The sequence below is a fragment of the Apium graveolens genome, chromosome 1 (assembly GCF_009905375.1).
Source record: "Apium graveolens cultivar Ventura chromosome 1, ASM990537v1, whole genome shotgun sequence".
Taxonomy (NCBI): Eukaryota; Viridiplantae; Streptophyta; class Magnoliopsida; order Apiales; family Apiaceae; genus Apium; species Apium graveolens.
In genome coordinates, this window is record NC_133647.1 from 55,675,643 (window position 1) to 55,702,445 (window position 26,803).

General features: G+C 36.7%; 2 non-coding genes across 2 annotated transcripts; both read left to right on the forward strand.

Moving 5' to 3' along the window:
* Window positions 1-3,816: 3,816 nt before the first annotated feature.
* On the forward strand, window positions 3,817-3,923 carry LOC141683098 (small nucleolar RNA R71). The gene has a single exon (XR_012560111.1). It is a non-coding gene; the product is annotated as a small nucleolar RNA R71 (small nucleolar RNA).
* Window positions 3,924-21,649: 17,726 nt separating this feature from the next.
* Window positions 21,650-21,756, forward strand: LOC141681561 (small nucleolar RNA R71). Its single transcript, XR_012558995.1, has one exon. It is a non-coding gene; the product is annotated as a small nucleolar RNA R71 (small nucleolar RNA).
* The last annotated feature ends 5,047 nt before the right edge of the window (window positions 21,757-26,803 follow it).

Here is a 26,803-nt window from a genome sequence, read left to right on the forward strand (position 1 = left end):
ACTTCGACCTCGAGAAGCACATTAAGAGGCATCTCATCCCTCTTCGACATATTCCCCACACGTTGACATCGATCATATTTTAAAATGAACTGATGAGCATCTTTAAACAAAGTTGGCCAAAAGAAACCTGCTTGAAGAGTACGAGATGCTATCTTTTCTCCACCATAATGTCCTTCATAAGCCGTTGAGTGGCAATCTCGCAAGATCCCCTCTTTTTCGCTATAAGGAATACATCTCCCGATGATTTGGTCGGCTCCTTGGGGAAAAAAAGGCTCATCCCACATATACCACTTCACTTCATGTAGAAATTTTTTCCTTTAAGCGGGACTCAACTCTGGAGGCATAACGTTACTTAAAAGGTAGTTCACAATATTGGCAAACCACGGTTCTTCTACTTGCACTCCAAATAACTGCTCATCGGGAAAAGACTCATTAATTAAAGACTTATCTCGTGAAGTAGCAATTGGATCCTCTAAACGCGAGAGATGATCAACGACTTGATTTTCAGTCCCTTTTATGTCCTTGATCTCTAACTCAAACTCCTGAAGTAAAAGAACCCATCGAATCAACCTTGGCTTCGAGATGAAATATCGAATTGCTGCGTGATCAGTGAAAACTGTCACCTTCGTCCCAAGTAGATACGATCGAAATTTCTCAAAACCATAAATGATAGCCAAAAGTTCTTTCTCAGTAGTGGTGTAGTTTAGTTGAGCACCATTAGAAGTCTTACTAGCATAGTAGACTACATGAAATATGTTGTTCTTGCATTGCCCAAGAACTGCTCCAACTGCATAGTCGCTTACATTGCACATCATTTTAAATGGTTCAGACCAATTAGGTGCAGTTATGACAGGTTCCGTAATCAAACTCTTCTTCAATATCTCAAAAGCAGCAAGACACTCGTCATCAAACTTGAAAGGAATGTCTTTTTCTAGCAAATTGCAGAACGACTTCAAAATCTTCGAGAAGTCCTTGATGAAACGCCTATAGAGACCCGCATGCCCAAGAAAACTGTGAATTCCCTTAACAGATATGGGTGGAGGCAGATTTTCGATCACCCCCACCTTGGCTTTGTCCACCTCAAGCCCCTTGCTAGAAACCTTGTGACCAAGAATGATGCCTTGGCGCACCATAAAATGACATTTCTCCCAATTGAGAACCAAGTTGGTCTTAACACACCTTTTCAATACTAACGCCAGATTGTGCAAGCATTCATCATAAGAAGTTTCGAAGACCGAGAAATCATCCATGAAAACTTCTACGTTATTTCCAATCATATCTGAGAAGATAGCCATCATACATCTCTAAAAAGTGGCTGGCGCTCCACATAGCCCAAAAGAAACTCTTCGGAATGTAAAAGTGCCTAAAGAAAATGTGAATGTAGTCTTCTCTTGATCTTCTGGAGTGATACAAATCTGATTATATCCTGAATAGCCATCCAGAAGACAATAGTAATCATGCCCAGCCAATCTATCAAGCATCTAATCATTGAAAGGAAGAAGGAAGTGATCCTTCCTCGTAGCATTGTTCATCTTTCTATAATCCATGCAAACTCTCCATCCTATAACTGTTCATGCAGGAATAAGCTCATTCTTCTCATTTGCTACCACAGTGATACCACCTTTCTTTGGCACACATTGAATCGGGCTCACCTATGAACCGTCAGAAATAGGTAGATGATCCCTGCATCTAGCCACTTGAGGATTTCCTTCTTCACAACCTCTTTCATGATCGGATTTAGCCTTCTCTGTTGCTCAACAGTAGGCTTGCTTCCTTCCTCTAGCATTTATGCATATAATAAGAAGGGCTGATTCTCTTGATATCTACTATAGTCCAACCAATTGCCGATTTGAACTCTCTAAGAATTCTCAAGAGCTTCTCCTCATCGGTACCTGAAAGGTCAGATGCAATAATAACAGGAAAAGTAGATGCATCACCTAAAAATACATACCTCAAATGTTCACGTAAAGATTTAAGCTCAAGAGTAGGAGCTTCCTCAATAGATGGCTTGAGGCGCTTCGAAGAACTTTTCAACTCCTCAAATCCAAGAGATTCAAAAGGCATATCCATCTTTCGCTTCCAGGGAGAAGCATTCAAATATTGTAAGTGCTCATCACCGTCGTCATCTTTGCTATCAGAATTCCCCAATAAGGCCTTCTCTAAGGCATCGGACCTTAGCAATCGATCGATTTAAGAATTAACCACAGTATCGACTATTTTCACCTTTAAACACTCCTCATTTTCTGTAGGAAATTCCATGGTATTGAACACATTAAAAGTCACATCCTGATCCATCACTCGCATGGTAAGCTCACCTTTCTACACATCTATCAAGGTTCGACCAGTAGCCAAGAAAGGTCTTCCCAAGATTATGGGAATTTTCTTATCCTCCTCGAAATCAAGAATTACAAAATCAGCAGGGAAAATGAGTTTGTCCACCTTGACCAAGACATCTTCCACAATATCTCGCGGATATGTAATAGAACGATCGACCAACTGCAAAGTCATGTATGTAGGTTTTGGATTAGGCAAGTCCAACTTTTTGAAGATTGATAATGGCATCATATTGATGCTAGCTCCCAAGTCACATAGACACTTATAAAATGACATATTTTCAATGGTGCAAGGAATAGTAAAGCTTCCAGGATCTTTAAGCTTCGGAGGCAATTTCTGTTGCAACACAGCACTGCATTCCTCCGTGAGAGCAACGATCTCTAAGTCATCAAGCTTCACCTTCCTAGAGAGAATATCTTTCATGAAATTCGTGTAACTAGGCATTTGCTCAAGAGTTTCAGCAAAAGTTATGTTGATGTGAAGTTTCTTGAACACCTCTACAAACTTTGCAAACTGCTTATCTAGCTTCTTCTTCTGTAGCCTCTTAGGAAAAGGAGGTGGATGATAGATCTGTTTCTCCCATGTATTACCCTCAGGAGGAGTGTGCTCAACAGTAGTCTTTCTTGGTTCCACTTCAGCTTCCTTCTGCACTTCTTCTTCATCAGCCTCCAATTCAGAATCTGGAGTCTTAGCTTGTTCAGGATTCACAACCTTACCAGACCTCAATGTGACTGCTTTAACATGCTCCTGAGCTTCCTTTTTGCCTGGCACTTCAGTATCACTCCGAAGCGTGCCAGGTTGATGATTTAGTAATGCATTAGCAATTTTCCCGATTTGATTCTCCAAGGTCTTGATAGAGACAACTTGGCTCTTGCACATGAGTCTCAACTCCTCCAATTCAGATTTTTCATTAACTTGAGGTAACTGTTGAAGTTGAAGTTGTTACTTTGGGGCATATTGCAGTTGCTGAAAACCAGGAGGGTTATACTGCCTTACTGTATATGACTGATAAGATTGTTGCACCGCATTCTGATTGTTGCTCCAGTTGAAGTTATGATGATTGCGGTTATTCGGATGATAAGTGGATGGAGCTTGTTATTGTGATATCTGAAAGTTGCTCACAAATTGAGCTGATTCTCTAGAAATAGCACACTGCTCAGTTACATGTGCCCCCGCGCAAAGCTCACAAATACTTGTGATCTGGTTAACTCCATAAGTAGCCAAAGAGTCCACTTTCATTGTCAAAGCTTGAAGTTGAGAAGCTATAACAGCAGCTTGATCCACTTCCAGAATTCCTGCTACCTTTCCTTGCAACATCCTTTGTGTAGAATTCTGGTATTCATTGGCTGCCATTAGCTCAATCAACTCATAAGCTTCATTGTAGCTTTTAGCCCATAAGGCTCCACAGATGCTGCATCGAGCATAGGTCTAGATTTTGCTCCTAAACCATTGTAGAAATAGTTGATAATCATCCAATCAGGCATGCCATGGTGTGGGCACTTCCTCAACATCTCCTTATATTGATCCCAAGCCTCACACAGAGATTCACCAGATTGCTGAGAAAACTGATTAAGAGCATTCTTGATTGCATCAGTCTTCGCCATAGGAAAGAATTTAGTGAAAAACTTTTGAGCAAGATCCTCCCATTTGGTTATAGACGCTGGTGGTAGAGAATGTAACCAACATTTTGCTTTGTCCCTAAAAAAGAATGGGAATAGTCACAGCTAGATAGCATCTTCAGACACATCGTTGAACTTGAAAGTGTCACAGATCTTGATGAAATCCCTGATGTGCATGTTGGGGTCTTCTGTAGGAGAACCCCCAAACTGAATTGAGTTCTGTATCATCTGAATCGTGCTCGAATTGATCTCAAAAGTGTTAGCCGCGATGGCTGGCCTGATGATGCTTGACTGAATATCATTGATCTTAAGCTTAGAATAGTCCATCAACGCCTTAGTATTATCTACTTGATCCCCCATCTCTAATAATGGTGGTTCTTCGATTTTCTCTTCTTCTCCTACTTTCTCTTCGTCCTCAAAATCTTCCTTTCGCTCCTCTACAACTTCTTCCTCGTCTTTATCCAGAATTCTCCTACGAACTCGCGAACGCGTTTGCATAAACGATCGCTAGATTACCTGAAATATGACAAGAAAAAGAGTAGGTAAGTAACAATGTCCGATTCAATGAACTTTAACGATCACTGATGACAAACACATAAACTAAAAGTTAACACTGCAGTCCCCGACATTGGCTCCAAAAACTTGTTAGGGCTAAACATGCGCTAATAATTCACGCAAGTATACGCGTTCACAAGTAATATATAATTGTTTCTAGTTCATTCCCAGAGAGACTGGCTTTGGTTAACTATGTAATTTATGCACTTGTGCACCGATGATATGGTTATTATCCAATGTTAAGACGATAACAAATTGGGTTTGATTATAACTACGAATTAAACTAATAATTATAACTAAGAGAGTAAAGAGAGTTGTATATTATATGAGATAAACATGGGATTCTAACTTCATTAAATACTTCATTCAATAGCCTTATTGTTCTTAACCTCAACATGCAATGGTGATGACACTAATCAGATAACACGAAACTGTTAAACGCCAACTTTCATTGCACGAATAACATACTACCCGACATGCACAAAAGAGATAGAAGCTGAATAGACACCGATTATATTCAGACCCTATATGTCTATAGAATTTGACAACATAAAGGTTTAAAGCACAAGTTATCTATCATGATTACACAGGGCAAGTAAAATGGTTAAAATTACCTACAAATCATGCATAGCAATAACACATGAACCTATGCTAGCATGGCAAATTCTAAATCCTTAAATTTAATGTTGCTTCATTAAATATTAACACGCTATCTTACAAGTTCGCAATACTTATAAGACGAATAAGCACAACCAATACTAGGTTATTATACAATAACCACACACTAAGGCATCAAACAATTTAACCAAAGAAATCCATAAGTAAATCCACTAGAACCCCACGATAACGATTAGCCCATAATCAGACTCATCATCAACGTGGGTTCAGATGAAAGCATGGTATAATTAACATAGTCTTTATACTGAATAAATTACAAAACCAAGTACGAAACAAGAGTAAGGTTCGCGAATAAGAAAACTAGCATCCAAGTTATAACTTTAAACAAAGATTCACAAGTAAAAATAAGATCTTCTTCGTCTTCATTGAATCGTGCTAACACGGTCTTCTTATGGCTCTCCTTGTGCTCTGGTACGTCTCTCTCTTGAAAATATCCTTTAGTTGAATATATATAGCAGCCCATGCCAGATAAGTCCTCCAATTGTAAATCAACTAGAATCAGGATTCTATGATCCCGACCCGGCGCGGCCGCGCGCTTCATCAGTGTGGGCGCGCTGTATTTTTGACAAACTGGCGCGGCCTCACGCTAGACCAGCACGGGCGCGCCGTACTTCTGGAGAAAACTTCTGATTTCTTCTTTTTCCTTGATGCTTTGAGCCGGCTTCCACGAGCTTTTATTCCAACACTACCTTAACACCAAATTAGCACCAAAACAATGCTAATTTACCTGATTACCTAGATAATGCCTGAAATGCAAAAACACTATAAAACACGTTAAAACAATAACAACTTGAGTACAAATGCATCATTTTAAAGCTTAATAGAGCATTATAAAGTGTCATAATTGCCACTCAACACTTGTGTAGACTTTATATTCAATAATGTGTGGCTGAGGAGAGAGCTGAGATCAGGAAAATTCCTTTCAATCTGCGACGTTATTGTACCAACTTGCAACTAGCTTATTGTACTCAACTGGCGACTAGTAAAACAAAAACGTTTCCTAACCTGCGACTACTATACATGTACTTAAACAAAAAAACAAAAACAACCTACATAAATAACTTGGGACAAGTTGTTACTTTTATTAACATGCGACTAACATTTGTTAGTTTTTTGTTTTCCTATTTTTTGTTTTCTTTTTCCTTTTTGTTTTGTTTTGTTTTATTTTCTTTTTGTATTTTCTTTTTCCTTTTTTTGTTTTATTTTCTTTTTGTTTTTCCTTTTTCCTTTTTCCTTTTTCTTTTTGTATTTTCTTTTTCTTTTCTTTTTCTTTTCTTTTTATTTAAGTTTAAATTGTAACTAAATTAATTTATTAAATAAACTTTAAATATAACTTATATAAATAAACTAATTTAGATTTATAAAATGAACTTATTTAAAGTTTATAAAATAAATCATTTTAAGTTTATTAAATAAATTATATTAAAGTCCATTAAATAAATTTATTTAATTTAATAATTAAACTTTGAGCTTCGCCAGTCCCTCGAGCCGCTTAGCTGTATACCCCGCGCATCTCTTCTCGTACTTTAACAGATAAACGTTCAATCTAAGTACGTTCCTCAACTTAAAAATTCTTCTATAAATAATACCCATATTCCTTTCACGAGCTGTTGGCGCCTAGTACAACTGGTCTGGTTCACAGACGACTAACCCCGATTCAGGTCTTCGTATTATAGCCTTGATTATATTGTTAAGCTTGCAACAACTTTATCGCTTCAGACACTGACTGTAAATAAGCAAATATACTTTCACTGGAATCCTTTCTGATACTTTAGACAACATCTTCATTGCTACTACAATCTTGAATACTTCATTCACTATTCTTCACCAACGCTTGAACATATAAATGAACTCCTGTTGGTGAGTATAACTTCAAGACTGCAATTGTCTTCTTTAACCTCTGTCTATACCATATCTTTAATTCTTAATATTTTTATGCTTCCAACACTGTCTATTTTCAATCAATGCTAATACACTGAAATCTTCTGTTAGTACTTATACACTGAATATTTATCATTTCTGAAACCCTGAAAGTCTTTAACCTTTATTCTTAACTGAGGCATGATCATATTAATGAACTTCTTTCAGTGACCTGTAAACAGACTTCAAGCTTTCTTATAATCCTTTGATTCTTTATATTTGCCTTGTCTTCATTTCTTCTGATTTCTTGTGTAGTCGTAGTATTATTAACCTGTCTTGTTTTAGTGTTGCTTTCGTGTTGAGTTATCACGTAACTAATCATACAACTACGCAGTCTCAACAACAATCTCCCCATATTTGATTGTTAAATCTAACAAACAAATTAAATAGAGAGGATAACTCAACTAACAACTTGAAAAAGTAAAGTACTAGGACTTCAAATAATGCTACTGGTTTTAAGAATCAAATACTGCATTTACGGATTTCTTGAGTAATTGAAATGAAAGATGCTTGTTCCTCTAGCACTGAACTGATCTTCAAGTAGTTTCATCTTTATTTACATGGTTCTTCAAATCTCTTCCAGATAATACTTCTCAGTCTTAAAGTAATCATCAACAACTTCTTTTGTACAACCACATTTCCTATTGAGAAGCGCATATTTCTCTTGCTTCTCCCCTATGAGAATCAACTGCTTAAAGGAGATCAACTTCGGCTACCACCTCTCCCGTACAAAAGGATCCGCAGATAAGAACTAATGGTACTCCCCTTTTTAGAAAACAACTTATCCCCTTATGAAGAATAGTGATGAACCAAACCACTTCTTCTGATTACTAGGAAATCACCTTATATTTTACCACCTCTCCCGTATAATAGGATCCGTAGTTACAAACAACAATGGTGTACATGTACTTTACCTTTTTCCTCCTGCCTGCTATTTCTCCCCCTTAGTTGAGGAATCCTCTAAACTATTATATAAGCTTTTATCTCCCCCTTAGAGAAGGAATGTATGCTGTTGTCTGAAGGAGTTCTCATATTTTACTTGGTTGGAAAAGAAATAACAAGTCATAGTCTGATCAACCATGTCCCTTTAAATGCTGTAAGAATGACTTCACTATTGATCATCATGTTAACCAATCTTCCCAACTCCTTATACCTCCCAAATGTGAGATCACCAATTGTTACCAATTGTTAGCTCCCAACTTGTTAGGTCCCGAAGTATTCTAATCCAGTCTGTAAATGTTAGGTCCCTAAGAGTTAGGTTCCAATCATAAACAGATTCGATACCCGAAGTATCAAAAACCAGTGTTTAGGGATTGGAAATGGGATATGGTGTTTCTCTTTTCCCTCACTGTGAGTGTGTGAATCTGTTTCGTGTACCTCACATGTGTTTCACTCTTCTCTCCATTCATGTTTACACCCATTCTCACAAGTGTATCACTCATCTAATAGCTCCAAAATCCAGCTGTTCCTGAAAGAAAATCACCTTAGCCATCTTTAAGGAGGTCACATGTTGTGCAATGGGAGTTCGCAAACCCCCATCCTTATTAGACTCATCAGATGAATCTGAGTCATAATCTACAAGTTGCTAGTTTCCCTTTAGGGTTCCAGATTTGAACTCTGGGAAGGTAAACAATGATCCAAAGAATTTAGCATAAAGATAAAGTTCCCTTCTAATATCTATGAAGACATTTCCTTCCTTGTGACTCATCAGGTAAATCTGAATCATTGTCAACAAGTTGCCGATCTGCACCTATGTCAGATCCACTATCTGCAGATGCATCCAGGGGATTTAAGCCTGGGGAGGTAGACACTGACCACTGATGTATGGCTATTGGATCAGTATCCTCTCCTAACATCTATAAAGGCAATTGGTCCATTAAAGAACCTTGGACAATCGAATCTGACCGTAAAATGGTCGAAACTCTTGTTTCCGTCAACTCATCCTTTACCTTTTTTTGTGCATCAAGAATTGTTTATGTTTGAGGTGGTGACACTATATCAGATACCCTGGCCAATATGCAAATTTCAATAGACATACCCTGTTGAGAGGATGAATCTAGTAACTATTTTGTGCCTTTTCAGTCATTACATCTTTTTGAGAAGATGTATGGGGGCTAGCGTTGCCTCGGTTTAAATACTACTCATCTTTGTAGGAGACAGAGCTGCTGGGTTGACTTTAGAACCTTCCTTATGTGGTGCACTAAGGCACTTTCTCCCTCACGCTCATTCATACTTTATTTTAGTGGTAAGAGAGTGTTGGTTTTGCTTCTGTGTTTGTCTTTACAGTCCAGGATAGAAATTGTGGGTTTTCAACCTCATGACTATCAAATGAAAGAAGGCCATTGGAGGCTGAACCTGTATCACAGAACATATGGAAATATAGAGATAAAATGCACTTAAGATCTATAATGAATGAAAATTATGCATTTAATCTTTTGAGAGAAATGATGTACAATAGTGATTATAAAAGATTTTAATAAAGTAAGCAATCACCACTGTAGAAAGAAGTTTGATTTTTCTCTTAAAAACTGTTTGAGTGCATAAGTCTGTTTCTATGCCTAAAAAGATAAATGATTTAAAAAAACATAGACTAATGACTTAACAGTATTAAGAAGAGAAAGAAAGATTTTGTCTTTCAATATGAATGAGTTTTTGTAAAAGTATTGATCACTTAGGGTAAAGTCTAAGCAATTCTCATTAATGTCAAAAGCTCCATAATCTATCTTTATAAAACTATTACCAACAATATTGTTTATTGATAAATAATCTTAATAAGAATGACTATGTTGCTAATTTCAAGTTATAGTGAATCTTTCAGATATAGCAAAGCATATAAATTTACTAGAACTTAAAATCTCACAATTATCTGCAACAAAATATTAACAATATATCATCGTTTGATACTTTTCAAGTACTTTAGATACCAATAATTATGTTGCACCTTATTCTAATATAATTCAAATCATGAAACTGATATGACATAAAATCGTCTAACATCATAATTCAAATATATTAAAATAAGATATCAATGAATTAAATACCAATTATCTATAAAACAGACATTGGCATTGAGTTTCATATAACATACACTTGTTAACTCCTAACAACTGTAATATCTCAAACAATACTGGTTCGATAAATAAGCAATATTGACCAATATTGTCTTGTTTGCAATCTTAGAAAAATATTATGAGTTCCATATACTTTGATCCATTGATTATTGCATCTATTATCAAAGTGTTTAGGAATTTGCAAGTAAGTATGGAAATTATTCTAACTGGACAACATATAGTTACTTTTAATAAAGTATTATCCACATTGACCATAGTTGTACTTAAGAAAAGTCGCTTTTTATATTAGTATAAGTGACTGAGGATAATCATTGATTACTTAGAGGAGTTCTAAGTAGTGTCATAAATATTAATACTTCACAATTAGTTCATAGTTAAACTCTTTACTAAGTATCATTAACTGATATAAGTCAAAAATTAGCATACAACTAATCATGCTACAATCATGATTCTGATTTTAGTGAATTCTTGAGATATAAGCATTGCTAAATTCACTAGAACCAAAATCTCATAATTAATCTATAACACATTAGTTACAATCACTTTACTAGATATCAACTGTTGACAAATTTAGTTATAATCAATCATGCTGCTTATTTATTTTAAGTTAGTTTGAATTATGGAGCAAATACAATCATTGAATTGCTTCAATTTCTATAATCCAAACTACCCAAAATAAATACTAAATATCTATGAGTTAGATATTAGCACTTAAATATTCATAATTATCCTTGAATAATCACTGATAGGATATATGGCTTATATACATGACAATCACTCTCTGGATAATTAGTAATTTTAGAAATGTTTTCTAAGCATATAAAATATTGAGAGTTTTATACACATAACTTAGAAAATACTTCAACTTTCAATATTAGTGATTTTAGAAATAAACATTGATTACTTAGAACAAAAATTCTAAATAATATCACCAATACTAAAAGTACCACAATTATTCGTACAAAATATAAATAACTATGCTGCATATTATTTTAATATAATTTAAATTATGAGACTGATATGGAATGAAATTGTCTACAATTAATTTAAATCAATTAAAATAATATTCAAACTTAATGCTATAATACTTAACTATCACAAATGTATATGACATTGTAATCATGATAATCAAGATAGTAGCACTAAGTATGAGGTACTGGATTACTGATAAATTCAAAAGTCCTTTAAATATTGAAGATTTGATACTTGTAAACTTATATGAAGAATTCCTTACATATGGGATTTCCAATTAATGTGCAATGAATGATATCCCACACTTACAAACCAGTCTTGAAAAATTAATTTTAACAAGTGATTTAATAAGTGTTTTTGCAAGTAACTCTTAGAATAAAAGACATGCTCTCGAAAGTAATGATACCTGGTGTGAAGGTGCCTTGTCATAGAGTGTTCCACATAGTTGTTGGATTTGTGGTTGTTTCTTATCAAAACAAGAAATCAATCTTCTTCCACGAAGTTGACAGCTTCCTGAGATGCTTCTCCTGTCACTTAAGTTGACAGCTTCAGAGATGCTTCTCATATCTTTCTTGCAACATGCATAATCTATATCTATATAGCCAAACATTTTAAGTACAATATCTTTAGGGTACTTTACTCCAAGAGTTGATTGTCCCTTAAGATATCTAATAATCTTGGTAATAACTATAAGATTGAATTCTCTAGGATCCACTTGGAACCTTGCACTTTGGCATCTTGAGAACATTATATCACTACACATATATAATATTATATTTGTGTCTAGTGATAATGAGAGTTATTAATATGACGACTCTACTAGTTCATATTTAACTATAACTTCAGTTAGAGTGCCATACCATGTCCTTGACGATTTCTTGAGTAGTATACTAGTTCATTCCAACATGAAGTGAGCTTATGAAGAAGAGATATACATAGTTCAATTGATCTGCTACTGCAAAGTCTATGAACTGTTTTGCATTGACTTCCTCTTTTGACTCACCAACTAGGAGTGCACTTGTACACATCTACTAGAGTCCAATTCCAAATGTGAATGTGCATCAGGTGCTTGCTATGTCATAATATCCTCAAGTCTCGTCACTGGTGCTTTCTGTTAGATACTGCTTCCAGATAATAACCTAGCATCCAGTTTGGCCTTATCCCTCGTAACAATGCCATTGTCATCCAGTTTTGATTTATGGTTATCCTTGTACTAATTACAAATTATCATTTGGTTTGGATATCAGCTTCCCTACAATCTTCTTGCTGACTGATTGAGTTCATCTTGCTTTACAATCACCTAATCAATCTGAATTTATCAGAGCTTCTGTAACTTTCTTAGTTTCTTCTTCAAATAGAAAACTAGAGAAATAATCATTCATGCTCAGTAGCCCTGCTAATCATTACTCCACCATTTTTTCACTTAAGAACTAGACTTTGGGAATAACATTGACATCAAACCCTTTGTCTCAGAAGATATGTTCTTTAGTGTCCTCTGATTTTCAATGTGGTGTTGTGTCTGACTAGCTGATCCTTCTTTTGCTCTCCCTAAGCTGTTGTTGGGATTTCCTTAAAGTCCTTACCCTTGCTCACTGGCTTCATTGAAATAATGAGATATGTTATACACTGCCATTCCACTGCTTGGATATGAATCATCAATACCATTAATTTCTCCTAAAAAAGCTTGGAGCATAGAGTTGTTGAACTGTGCACTTAGACTTTCAACATCTTCTGTTGATCAACCATAAATGCCCTGTAGATTGTATACTCCACCGAGTAGCCATGGAAAATATCCTAACTTAGCTGCAAATGCCAAGATCTTTAAATAACTAAAAATAATTTATTGTTTGCTTCTGTAGAACATTCTCTCCAAACACTTTCAGGTTATCCAGTGTTTGCTTCTGTTGACCATTAACTCATTAGTTGTCTTCATGTATACATCCTGATCAAGGCTTGATCTTACTTGTTGCAGACTGTATTGACTGCTTTAGCTCTTTGGTATTAAGAAAGTCTTGATTAGCTTGACATTGTCCTTGTTGCTTTAATCAAGTTCCGGTTCTTCCCTTGTACCACTCCATTTAGATATGGAGCTCCCAGTGCTAAATATGTCTCAAAATATTCTTGATGTTACAGATATCAATCAGAACTGCTTCTTGAATTCAGTCCCATTATCTGACCACAAGATCATTTCTTTTACAGTTGTTTCCAGCTTGATCTTCTGATATGATCAATCACCATCCATGTTGTCTTGTCTTGAGAATGCACGAACAATAATTTTATGTTAAGAGTAACCATCAATCATCAGTAAGGTATATCTTTACTTTGATGTGATGTTGTCTTTGACTCCTCTTCCTGACATGCCTCACATTTATCATCCTTCTGAATTTTAGATGAGGCAGTCCTCTCACTAATCCCTTGTCACAAAAGAGTTCCTTGAGATGATGTTCAAGGGTGAGAGCTTCCAATGCCATAGCTAAACTTATGTCAGATGAAGCTTAATAGTAGAAACCATTGACTTCACCTTTCTAGAGTTTCCGGTCTAGCCATGAGCATATTCTTTCCTTACTCTAAGAAGAGCAAGCTTCTCAACCTTCCTGCTTCTGATGAGACACTAATCCTTCATTGAATTTACATTTTATCCTTTGATGCAGAATTGTCTGATAAAAGGATTTATGTCTTGATTCTTCAACAAGAAAGATGTTTCAATTTTTATCAGTGACTCCAATGAATAATTGTTATCAGTGATAGCAATTGTTGAATCCATGATGACATCCCTTTTCTGTATAGCTTGTCCCGTAATGAAAACCTTTGCTGTCATCTCCAAAAATTATTGACAGAATAGCTTTTGTTGATCACATTTTATTGTGAGGCTCTTTCTTGGATCAGATGCCTTGAGTATCAAATATGAAGAATACATATGAATCAATTAACCTGTTACGTCCTGCACTCACACATGGATTACCAGTTCTTGGTACCCAACTTATTAGTTTGGGTCCAGATGGATTAGAGATTTTATTATAAACAGAGATAACAACAGCTGCAACCTTATCATGCTAATTCTTATCTTTGACTGACCATTTTAATACCCTTGCCAAATTTGTCTCTTGGATAGGGAAAAATGGTTCCAACCTTATATAAGGAGGACTAACAGTCTTTGCCCTATTGTAATCTTAAACATGCTCTTTATATAATTAATGCAAGTACTAAGAGATGCATTCATGGAATAAAACTAAGCAAGCATTGAAATAGGAGTACATTGCATTCATTCAGACACATTACGCATAAGAATTAAGCAAGACATGCATGATATGGAAAAAATAGAATTAACAAATAAATCACTAATTCTATCTAGTCCAATCCTGTGATATATCTCATCTAGCTATCTTAATCCAATTATAAACTAATACATCTTAACAAATAATTCAGATTAAAGAATAAATCACATTGTAATAGGATACAGAGAGTAAGCATAAATAAAGGTCTTAAGTACTGGAAAAAATATATCCCACTAAAGCAATTAATCATGTTCAACAAATATTCAAACATATATTTAAGATCATATAAAGTGCCATGCACAAGTTAAACATCAATCCTAGTTACCAGAAAAATAATTTAGTGAACTAGTTCAACATTATCTATGTATGATGCTATCATGTTTGTGCAAGTGTTAAACATTTAAACACTAAGATCTTATCATGCTTTGAATATTGAGAACAAAATATTGCAGTGGTTCAAGAAATTGAAACCTGAGATATGAGTTGGACCATCTTCAAAGATTGATATGTAAGCAAGATATTCATGATTCTCGTCATCTGATCCATCCCAACTCTTTCCCGTGCACTATAAGTTTTGACTGGCTTCTTTCATAAGAAAACATTCCACCTTTGTCTCAACTCTTCAACTGAATCCCTAGTCATCCTTGTTTGTCAAGGTTCTTGTTCTGTTGTACCAGAACCCCTGATAGTTAATTGGAAAGGAGAAAACCTTGGCATAAACCTGATATCTTGCTGATCAGGCAAAGATACCAATAAGTAACCTTTTCTACTAGTAGATGGATGAATCCCCCACCGGTCATCACCCTGGCCACATAAGGACCATGTGCTGGACCGCCACCCGGCCTCTTACGCGTTGATCGACTGCCACCCAGCCACTTACACTTTGATAGACCGTACCCCGGCCTGTCGCTTATGCCGACTCAATTAGATGGACTTACTTCCCGGACGTTGGGCAAGTAATCAAATTATTTCCTCAAAACAGCAACCACGTTGCGAATGTAAAATACACCACAGAGCCGGATCCCCCAGGTTTTGAGCGAGTATTTAAATCCCCTTTGAAAGGAAGATCTTAAATATAAAAATGAGTTTTGGGGTCCACTCTAACTTTGAAAATCATTTTGAAGACTCGAAAACATTTTTAAGAATGTTTGGAGTACTGCTGATTTATTAAAATAAATCAGTCCCAATATATTTAGAAAATATCTGAATATTATTATTTAAATAATATTTCCATAAAGAATAATCTTTATAAAAATAATTGAAGTAGAAGTTTTAAAACTCATACTTGAAATGGATATTAAATAACCAAAGATATACTTATACGAAAGTATAATCTTTATTTGAATAATCGAAAATAAGTTTGATTATCGAAACATTATTCTTTAATAAAATAAAGAACATTATTAAATAATAAGCGGAGTCATAATACCTCGAATGAATATTATAAATAATATTCATTAAATAAAATAAACGGAGTCATACATCCTCAAATGAATATCCAATTAATAATCATTAAATAGAATAAACAGAGTCATAAGTCCTCGAATGAATATTCAAATAATATTCATTAAATAAAATAAAGTTATCGAATAAACCTTATTCGATCAATAGTTTTGAAAACTATATCCATATATATATAAATATATATATATATATATATATATAATATACTCGGGAACATCGACTCCCGGTTTAGAAATATGTTCACCTTGGGGTCCCCTTTTCTAAGGGTAAATGCAAATTACCGCTTATCTCTAGCATAGGTATTATGCAACTAATAAGCATTTGAACCAACAGATATATATCAAGATTACGAAGCAGACATGCATATATACCATATCACATGCTCGAGTACCCTCGGCTCCACCATTTTTAATAAATTAAACATTAAGAGTTTTAAGGCGATTCTTTCGCGAGTGTCTTACCAACTGCCTATTACACTTTACATAAATGGTTCATACTCCAATTAATCATTTAAGGTCTTTAACCTATGTTTCAAAGTAAGGCGAGGGGTAATGGTTCGTTCGCGAAACGTCGTTACTTAAAACGGTCGTTTCTCCTAAACCGTACATCGGAATCAAACGAACCACATATCAAAACGAAGCTCGTAAGATGAACTATCTAATCATGGCAATGATCAAAACCTAGCAGGAGTTCTCGGGTCCTAATGTTATGAACAAAAGCAGTCTAAAGTAAATCGGACATTACGACGGCTATGTTTACGCGATTTCCCAAATTTATACCATTCCAAATCAACCACCAATCAATCCCAATTCATTAATACAACCAAAATCCATCCATATCACACTACAACAGACCCAACACTTCAAGTTCTCCAATTTATGTTATTCTCAACATGAATTTAAAACTATACTTAAGTCCTTTACTAATCAACAAGATTTAACATTCAATTCACTACAACTCCAACCCAAACTCTAAACCTATAAGCATCAAGCTACTCTTTTACCATAAAAATCAAAATCATCCTAATATACAAAGTAAAGCTAGGTTTTGGAGATGTTATACCTTCCTTGAAGTGATTGGAGTAGCTAGGAAGCCTTAAGAAGCCTTGAGATGTCTTAGGGATGCTTGGATCTTAAAGGAAAAACAAGAAAAATCAAGTTAAAAATCTTGAAATCACTATTCATTATCTTCTTCATTGATTTCTTGGAGAAGATTGTGAATGATTTGGAGGCTTAAACTTATAGGATAGCTATATCTATGCATAAGGAGTACTAGATAATTAACTTACCAATTAAGGAAGCTTGGAACTTGAATTTTGAAAATTTTTCTTCTTGAAATGGAGAAAAGCCGAGAGCAAATGTGGGAGAAATGAAATGATTTTGTGTTTTTGATTTGTTTAGCTTAGCTTGGTTGTTTTTTGTTTTGTTTTTGGTTAATTACCTTTCTAACCTTGAACTTTGTGTGGTTATCATTCATCCACACCTCCTTCCCCCCTATGTCATGCTTATGTCACCTTATGATGTCATCATCCCTTACTTGCCCTCTTCTTATTGGTTGGATGACCTCATCATCCCTAACCTCCTTGATTAACTTCCTAATTGTTTTCCTAATGACCGCTGATCTGTTATACGGTTCGCTTAATTTTCGTTCTCGTTTCTCGTTTGAGGGATCATACCCGGGATCTTATTACTTGGGTTTCTTTAACCTTTCTCAATACATTATATTCCTTTTATGATCCTCTATTATAATCCTTTAATTTAAATCCTTTTTATCTTGTTACTTTATACTCAATTCTTTCCGTATCTAGTGGATTTCCAGGAAAAATCAAAGTGTTCAGATTTGGATTCTGACGATCTTTACATACACTTATATATCACATGGAGTACCAATAAAATCTCAGAATATCCATAAAAGAACCCCTACATAGTGTGGCATGAAAAGTTTTCTTATTCAGCATAATCTGCAGAATCACTATTCATAAGGGTTTCAAAAATTTCCAAAAATTGGGGTTATTACAATGAGCATCTTTAAACAAGGTCGGCCAAAAGAAACCTGCTTGAAGAATACGAGATGCTGTCTTTTCTCCACCATAATGTCCTCCATAAGCCGTTGAGTGGCAATCTCGCAAGATTCCCCCCCCTCGTTTCGCTGTAAGGAATATGTCTCCTGATGATTTTGTCAGCTCCATATCGAAAAAGAAACGGCTCATCCCACATATACCACTTCACTTCATGTAGAAACTTCTTCCTTTGAGCGAAAGTCAACTCTGGAGGCATAACATTACTCACAAGGTAGTTCACAATGTCGGCGAACCACAGTTCTTCTGCTTGCACTCCAAATAACTGCTCATCGGGAAAAGATTTGTTAATCAAAGACTTACCTTGTGAAGTTACAATTGGATCCTCTAAACGCGAGAGATGATCGGTGACTTGATTTTCAGTCCCTTTTTTGTCCTTGATCTCTAATTCAAACTCCTGAAGTAAAAGAACCCATCGAATCAATCTAGGCTTCAAGTCCTTCTTCGAGATGAGATATCAAATGGTAGCGTGATCAGTGAAAACTGTCACCTTCGTCCCATGTGGATAAGATCAAAATTTCTCAAAACCATAGACAATAGCCAAAAGTTCTTTCTCAGTAGTGGTGTAGTTCAGTTGAGCACCATTAAGAGTCTTACTATTATAGTAGACTATATGAAATATGTTGTTCTTTCTTTGCCCAAGAACTGCTTCAACTACATAGTCAGTTGCATCGCACATCATTTCAAATGGTTCAGACCAATCAGGTGCAGTTATGATAGGTGTCGTAATCAAACTCTTCTTTAATATCTCAAAAGTGGCAAGACACTCGTCATCAAACTTGAAAGGACAAAACTTTCTCTAGCAAATTGCACAACGGCTTCAAAATCTTAGAGAAGTCCTTGATGAAATGCCTATAGAAACCCACATGACCAAGAAAACTGCGGATTCCCTTAACAAAAATTGGTGGAGGAAGATTTTCAATATCCCCCGCCTTGGCTTTGTCCACCTCAAGACCCTTACTAGAAACCTTGTGACCAAGAATGATGCCTTGGCATACCATAAAATGACATTTCTCCCAATTGAGAACCAAATTGGTCTCAACGCACTTTTTCAGCACTAACCCAAGATTGTGCAAGCATTCATCATAAGAAGTTCCAAAGACCGAGAAATCGTCCATGAACACTTCCACATTATTTCCAATCATATCAGAAAAGATAGCCATCATGCATCTATGAAAAATGGCTGGTGCTCCACATAGCCCAAAAGAAATTCTTCAGAAAACAAAAGTACCAAAAGGACATGTGAATATAGTCTTCTATTGATCTTCTGGAGCGATACAAATCTGATTATATCCTGAATAGCCATCCAGAAGACAGTAGTAATTATGCCCAACCAATCTATCAAGCATCTGATCAATGAAAGGAAGAGGGAAGTGATCCTTCTTTGTAGCCTTGTTGAGCTTTCTATAATCCATGCAAACTCTCCACCTCGTGACTGTTCGTGTAGGAATAAGCTCATTTTTCTCATTTTCTACCACAGTGATACCACCTTTCTTTGGCACACACTGAACTGGGCTCACCCATGAACTGTCAGAAATAGGATAGATGATCCCTGCATCTAGCCATTTGGGGATTTCCTTCTTCACAACCTCATTCATTATCGGATTCAGCCTTCTCTATTGCTCAACAGTAGGCTTGCTTCCTTCCTCTAGCAGAATTTGGTGCATGCAATAAGAAGGGTTGATTCCCTTGATATCTGCTATAGTCCAACCAATTGCCGATTTGAATTCTCTAAGAATTCTCAAAAGCTTCTCCTCGTCACTACGTGAAAGGTCAGATGCAATGATAACAGGAAAAGTAGATGCATCACCTAAAACACATACCTCAAATGATCAGGTAAAGGCTTGAGCTTAAGAGTAGGAGCTTCCTCAATAGATGGCTTGAGGCGCTTTCGAGAATTTTTCAGCTCCTCCAATCCAAGAGATTCAAATGGCATATCCATCTTTCGCTTCCAAGGAGAAGCATTCAATATTGCAAGTGCTCATCACCTTCATCATCTTCGCTATCAGAATTCCCCAACAAGGCCTTTTCTAAGGCATCGGACCTTAGCAATCGATCAAGTTCAGAATTAACCACGGAATCGGCCATCTCCACCTTAAAACACTCCTCATTTTCCGTAGGGAATTTCATGGCATTGAACACATTAAAAGTTACATCCTGATCCATCACCCGCATGATGAGCTCACCTTTCTGCACATTTATCAAGGTTCATCCTGTAGCCAAGAAAGGTCTTCCCAAGATTATGAGAATCTTCTTCTTCTCCTCGAAACCAAGAATTACAAAATCAGCATGGAAGATGAGTTTATCCACGTTGACCAAGACATCCTCCACAATACCTCGTGGGTATGTAATAGAACGATCGGCTAACTGCAAAGTCATATAAGTAGGCGTTGGATCAAGTAAGTCCAACTTCTTGAAGATTGACAAAGGCAACAGATTGATGCTAGCTCCCAATTCACATAAACACCTGTCAAAAGACAATTTTCCAATGGTGCAAGGAATAGTGAAGCTTCCGGGATCTTTAAGCTTCGGAGGAAAATTTATGTTGCAGCACAGCACTGCATTCCTCCGTGAGAGCAACGGTCTCTAAGTCATAAAGCTTCACCTTCCTAGAGAGAATACCTTTCAAGACTTCGCGTAACTAGGCATTTGTTCAAGAGCTTCGGCGAAAGGTATGTTGATGTGAAGTTTCTTGAACACCTCCACAAACTTCACAAACTACTTATCCAGCTTTTTCTTCTGCAGCCTCTTGGGAAAGAGAGGTGGAGGATAGATATGTTTCTCCCCTGTATTTCCCTCAGGAGGAGTGTGCTCAACAGTAGTCTTCCTTGGTTCCACTTCTGCTTCCTTCTGCACTTCTTCTTCAGCCTCAACTTCAGAATCTGGAGTCTTAGCTTTTTCAGGATTTGTAACCTTATCAGACCTCAATATAATTGCTTTAACATGCTCATGAGCTTCCTTCTTGTCTGGCACTTCAGTATCGCTCGGAAGCGTGCCAGGTTAATGATTCAGTAATGCATTAGTAATTTGCCCAATCTGATTCTCCAAGGTCTTGATAGACACAGCTTGGCTCTTGCACATGAGCCTCAACTCCTCTAACTCAGATTTTTCATTAGCTTGCGGTAACTGCTGTAGTTGAAGTTGTTGCCTAGGGGCATATTGCAGTTGCTGAAAACCAGGAGGGTTATACTTCTTTGCTGTGTATGGCTGATAAGATTGTTGTGCCGCATTTGGATTGTTGCTACAGCTGAAGTTAGGATGATTGCGGTTATTTGGATGATAAGTGGCTGGAGCTTGCTGCTGTGATCTCTGAAAGTTGCTCACAAATTGAGCTGATTCGCTAGAAATAGCACACTGCTCAGTTTCATGTGCCCCCGCACAAAGTCACAAACACTAGTGATTTGATTAACTCCGTAATTTTCCAAAGAGTCAACTTTCATCGTCAAATCTTGAAGTTGAGCAGCTATAGCAGTAGTTGTATCCACTTCCAGAATTCCTGCTACTTTGCCTTGAAACATTCTTTGCGTAGGATTCTGGTATTCATTAGCTGTCATTAGCTCAATCAACTCATAAGCTTCATTATAGCTTTTGGCCCATAAGGCTCTACCAGATGCTGCATCAAGCATATGTTTAGATTGTACGCTTAAACCATTATAGAAATAGTTTATAATCATCCAATTAGGCATGCCATGGTGTGGGCACTTCCTTAGCATCTCCTTGTATCGATCCCCAGCCTCACACAGAGATTCTCCAGTTTGCTGCGCAAACTGAGTAAGAGCATTCCTGATTGCAGCAGTCTTCGCCATAGGAAAGAATTTAGTGAGAAACTTTTAAGCAAGATCCTCCCATTTGGTGATAGACCCTGGTGGTAGAGAATGTAACCAACACTTTTCTTTATCCCTCAGAGAAAATGGGAAGAGTCGCAGCTTGATAGCATCTTCAGTCATATCATTGAACTTGAAAGTCTCGCAGATCTCAATGAAATCCCTGATGTGCAAGTTGGGATCTTCTGTAGGAGAACCCCCAAACTGAACTGAGTTCTGTATCATCTGAATCGTGCTCGACTTGATCTCAAAAGTGTTAGCCATGATGGCTGGTCTGATGATGCTTGACTGAATATCATTAATCTTAGACTGAGAATAGTCCATCAAAGCCTTATAAATATCTGCTTGATCTCCCATCTCTATTAAAGTTGGTTCCTCGATTTTCTCTTCTTCTTCTACTTTCTCTTCGTCCTCAAAAACTTCCCTTCGCTCCACTACAACTTCTTCCTCGGCTTTATCCATATTTCTCTTACTAGCCCGCGAACGTGTATGCATACACGCTCGCTAGAGTACCTGAAACACGACAAGGAAAAGAGTAGGTAAGTAACAATGTCCGAGTCAATGAGCTTTAACGATCACTGATGACAAACACATAAACTAAAAGTTAACACCGAGTCCCCGGCAGCGGCGCCAAAAACTTGTTAGGGCTAAACACGCGCTAATAATTCACACAAGTATACCCGATCGCAAGTAATATAGAATTATTTATAGTTGGTTCCAACAGGGACTGGTTTAGGTTAACTTTGTGATTTATGCACTTATGCAACGATGATATGGCTATTATTCAATGCTAAGATGAATAACAATTTGGGTTTTGATTATAACTATGATTAACTATTGAGAATTATACTAGAGAACATAAATTAAGAGATTAAAGAGATTTGAATAATATATGACACAAACATGGGATTCTAACTTCATTAATACTTCATTCAATAGCTTTATTGATCTTAACCTTAGCATGCAATGGTGACGACACTAATCAGATAACATGAAACTGCTAAACGCCAACTTTCGGTGCACGAATAACATACTACCAGACATCCACAAAAGAGATAGAAGCAGAATAGACACCAATTATATTGAGATCCTATATATCTATAGAATTTGACAACATAATGGCTTAATGCACAAGTTATCTATCATGATTACATAGGGCAAGTAAGATGGTTAAAATTACCTACGAATCATACATAACAATAACACTTGAACCTATGCTAGCATGGAAAGTTCTAAATCCTTAAATTCAATGTCGCTTCATTAAAGATTAACATGCTATCTTATAAGTTCACGACGCTCATAAGACGAATAAGCACAACCAATACTAGGTTATCATACAATCACCACACACTAAGACATCGAAACAAATTAACTAAAGAAACCCATAAATAAATCCGCTAGAACATCACGATAACGATTAGCCCATAATCGGACTCATCATCAACGTGGGTTCCGATGAAAACATGGTATAATAAAAGTAGTCTTTATACTAAATAAATAGTAAACCAAGTACAAAACAAGAGAATAGGTTCACGAATAAGAAAACTAGCATCCAAAGTTACAACTTAGAATAAAGAATCACAAGTATAAACTATATCTTCTTCGCCTTCGTTGAATTATGCTAAATGGTCTTCTTACGCCTTCTCCTTGTGCTCTGGTACGCCTCCTTCTGAAAAATGACCTTTATTTATGTATATATAGCAGCTCATGCATAGTAGAAGTACTCCAATCAAAATCCCACATGAATCAGGATTCTAAAATCCCGACCTGGCGGGGCCGCACGCTTGATCAGCGCGGCGCGGCCACGCGCTTGATCAGCGTGGCACGACCGCGTGCTATGAGAGCGTGGGCGCGCCGACCTTCTGGAGAAAATTACTATTTTCTTCTTTTCTTGCTGCAATGAGTTGGTCTTCACGAGCTTTATTCCTTGGATACCATCCCAATATCATATTAGTATCAAATCAATACTAATTCACCTGAATTCTGGATTAATTCCTGAAATGCAAAAACACTAGAAAATACATTAAAACACCAACAACTTTAGTACAAAAACACCAATTCAAAGCTTAATGGAGCGTTATAAAGTGTCATAAATGCCACTCAATAATTACAAGACTGGGATAGGGATAAAAATAAGATTTGATAGTTACAGTTATGATAAGATATACGTTTCCAAAATTCATTGGATATTGCAACTCTATTTATAATTTTCATAACAGAGGTTTTCAAGGAGTGTATGAAATGTATATATATATATAGGTGTATATATATATCGGGACTTAATGAAGTATCTCATAACTTCATTATTTATAATGATATTTCAAAGATTGAATCTATTCAAGTCTTATCTTGTAGTCTCATCTGGGAGTCTTATCTTGTAGTCTCATCTGGGTGATTAACTTTTGAAACTGATTATAACTTGAATGGTGGTAGTTCAAGTAGTATTCGGATATAAGTATATTGGAGTATCTTGTAACTTCATCTTTTAAACTTATATCTAGTAAATGATTATCTTGTGCATGTCAAAGATTTTCGGAAAAACGTTGAGACAAGGTTAGATATATGAGATCACCTTGCAACGATATTTTATACAGTTATAAACGGGAACTCTGTGTATATTATACATGTCAGAGGATTTCAAAGATTGTGAAAAGTATATATGTACATATATACTGAATATTTTGTGACTTGGTCGCGGTAAGATATCAAACTTGGTTCATTTCTTCTTGACCAAGACTTTCGTGAGTACTATGAGAATGCTCATATATTGTAAATCACTATACATATTATTTTGGTGGGCTTGTTGCTCACCCTTGCTTTCTTCTTTCATCCCACAAAAACAGATAGAAAATATGAACAGGACCAAGCTCCCAATTCGCGAGCGGATAGGAAACGTTCCGCAGTTTCCTATAGGCGTTGATGTCGCTGTAGCTGAGGTAGGAACTACCAATAGGCTAGGCTTTCAACTTTTGATGTACCAGACTTATGTATCTTTATCAATTGTAATAATGGCAAAGAAATGTAAATCTATTCAGAAACCCTTTTAAGGTGTAATTGCACATAATTTTGGAATAAAATGACTCGTGCTATTTTTGGATATTCATCTCTGAGACTATAACCTGTGGTGTGTGTGTTTATTGTGGGGTCACAGTACAGAGTAGTTGATTGTTTATTAAGATTGGGTGTTATTAAGGGAAATGGAACTCGTGACAACCCGGATCCCCGACCCCGGATTTGGGGGTGTTACACTCATCAGTTTGTTTGAAATGTGATCGATGTCAACGTGTGGGTAATATGTCCAAGAGGGATGAGATGCCTCTTAATGTGCTTCTCGAGGTTGAAGTCTTCGATGTTTGGGGAATTGACTTCATGGGGCAATTTGTCTCATCTTGTAACAATCAATATATCTTGTTGGCGGTTGATTATGATTCAAAATGGGTTGATGTTAAGGCATTTCCAATGAACGATGCGAAGGTAGTGCTTAATTTTCTTCACAAGCAGAGATTCACAAGATTTGGAACTCCAAGAGTCATAATCAGTGATGATGGGTCGCAGTTTTGCAACCGCAAGTTCACTGCTATGATGTAAAGGTATAATGCGAATCATCACATTGATACGGCTTATCATCCTCAGAAGAATGGGAATACTGAGGTATCTAACAGAGAGATCAAGCACATTTTAGAGAAATTTGTGTGTCCATCGAGAAAAGATTGGTCTTTGAAGCTTGATGAAGCTGTTTGGGCGTATCGAACAGCATACATGACTCGTGTTATTTTTGGATATTCATCTCTGAGACTATAACTTGTGGTGTGTGTGTTTATTATGGGGTCACAATACAGAATAGTTGATTGTTTATTAAGATTGGGTGTTATTAAGGGAAATGGAACTCGTGACAACCCGGATCCCCGACCCCGGATTTGGGGGTGTTACAGAAATGGTATCAGAGCTAAGCGTTATAAACCTTAGGGATGATGTGACGTTAAAATAATAAGTTCACTAAGATAATAAGAACTCTTGCCAAGTTCATAGTCGGACTACCTAACGTAGTACTGACAGTTAAAACCCTTATGGGAACCCTTATAAATATCGTGATAGAAGCGTAGTTCGTTATCGTATATGGTAGCGGGACTCCGAACCCTGAGGTTGAGGAGCAACAACGCGATGATGTTTTATTAGTTATTGGAGATCAGATTGTGGATCCAATGGAACACCCTAATGAGGGACCGGATGATGTTCATATTGAGGATGTAGCGGTTGAGGATGTTGTCCTAGAAGGGATTATTGCTGAGAAGAATCCCGTGGAGGGTCCTGACAAGAATGAATGAAGGACCACTGAGGAATTGATGACCATGGTTAGGGGAATTGCCAGAGGTAGGATTGGCTGGTCACTACTGGAGGTTCGTTCAAGTTTGTAAAGATAGTAGCCCCTTTAACGCGGCTTACTCGTAAGACTGAGAAGTTTGAATGAACAGAGAAGTGCGAGAACAGCTTTCAAGAACCGAAGCAAAGATTGGTGATGGCCCCTATGTTGGCATTGCCGGATGGAAAAAGGAGATTTTGTGATTTGTATTGACGCTTCGCATAAGGAATTAGGGTGCTTCTTATACAGCACAGTAAGGTAATCGCGTACGCGTCAAGAAAATTAAGGGAATATAAAATTCGATATCCCCACCTATGAGCTTGGGCTCATGGAAATAGTTTTGCCCTAGAGATTGGAGGCACTACTTGTATGGAGAGAAGTGCGAGAATTACCTAAGCCATAAGTGCTCTAGTACATTTTCACGTAGAAAGAGCTCAACGTACGCCAGAGGAGGCGGTTAGAGCTAATCAAGAATTATGATTGGGAGATTCTTTATCATTCGGGGAAAGCCAATGTGGTGGCTGATGCCCTTAGTAAAAAGGAGAGACTCAAGATTATAATGTCTTTGGGAGAGTTATAAGAGATTTTGAGAAAATGGAAATAGAAGTGAAGGTAACCGGAGCCGGTACCGAAAAGCTGTTTGAGATTGCAATA